Genomic DNA, 1,297 nt, shown 5'->3' with positions numbered 1-1,297 from the left:
ACCATTCTTGGCTACCAGTAATGCATTAATCAATTGCCAAAATGGTTTCCTAAGATTATCTTTTGGTAACCAAACTGTTGAGTTTAACATGTTTAGGATTGGCAAGCAACCACATATGGAAGAAGAGATCAATATGCTTGAGGATTTTCTGGATTTTTCTGATGATTTAGTTACCAACTTAGATATTGATTTTGATTCAGAATTCCAAGAGTGTATGGATGAGTTGGATGATGACAGTGAAAATTTCTTTTCTGAAGTCTTGAGTCTTCACACACTTGTGGAGCCCTTAGGACCCCTTTCTAATTCCATTCCCAAACCTTCCATAGTTGAGCCCCCTAAGCTAGATCTTAAGGAGTTGCCATCTAATTTGAGGTATGCTTTCCTAGGGCCTGACCAGACTCTTCCTGTAATAATTTCTTCAAATTTGACTTCTAGCCAGGAAGAGGAGTTACTTAAAGTGTTAAAAGACAATAAGGAAGCCCTAGGTTGGACCATGGCTGATATCAAGGGTATAAGCCCTTTCCATTGTGCAACATCATATACATCTTATAGAGGATTCCAAACCATCCACGGAACCCCAAAGAAGAGCTAACCCAGTGATGATGGAAGCTATTAAGAAAGAGATCCTAAAGTGCTTGGATCATGGAATAATTTATCCTATTTCTGACAGCCAATGGGTAAGCCCAGTTCACGTAGTGCCTAAGAAGTCTGGGGTGACTGTAGTTCCCAATGCCAATAATGAACTAATTCCAACCTGTGTCCAATCAGGGTGGAGAGTGTGCATAGACTACAGGAAACTTAACGAGGCAACCTGGGAGGACCACTTCCCATTGATATTCATTGATCAGATGTTAGAGAAGTTAGCTGGACATAAATACTATTGTTTTCTTGATGGATATTCTGGCTATAACCAAATCCCAATTGCTTTAGAGGACCAACATAAGACCACTTTTACATGCCCATATGGAACATTTGCTTACAGGGGTATGCCCTTTGGGCTTTGCAATGCCCCTACTATGTTCTAATGATGCATGATGAGCATCTTTTCTGACATAGTCGAAAAATTCTTAGAAGTATTTATGGATGAATTTTCAATTCATGGAAATTCCTATTCTGAATGTCTTCATCATCTTTCCCTAGTTTTGAAAAGATGCATATCTAAGAATTTGATTTTGAATTGGGAGAAATGCCATTTTATGGTTAAATCTGGTATTGTTTTAGGCCATATAATATCCAAGGAGGGAATTAAGGTAGATAGAGCCAAAGTGGATTTAATTGATAATTTACCACCTCCTCA

Source organism: Macadamia integrifolia, unplaced genomic scaffold (genome assembly GCF_013358625.1).
Source record: "Macadamia integrifolia cultivar HAES 741 unplaced genomic scaffold, SCU_Mint_v3 scaffold472, whole genome shotgun sequence".
Taxonomy (NCBI): domain Eukaryota; kingdom Viridiplantae; phylum Streptophyta; class Magnoliopsida; order Proteales; family Proteaceae; genus Macadamia; species Macadamia integrifolia.
This window is presented reverse-complemented; position numbering follows the sequence as displayed.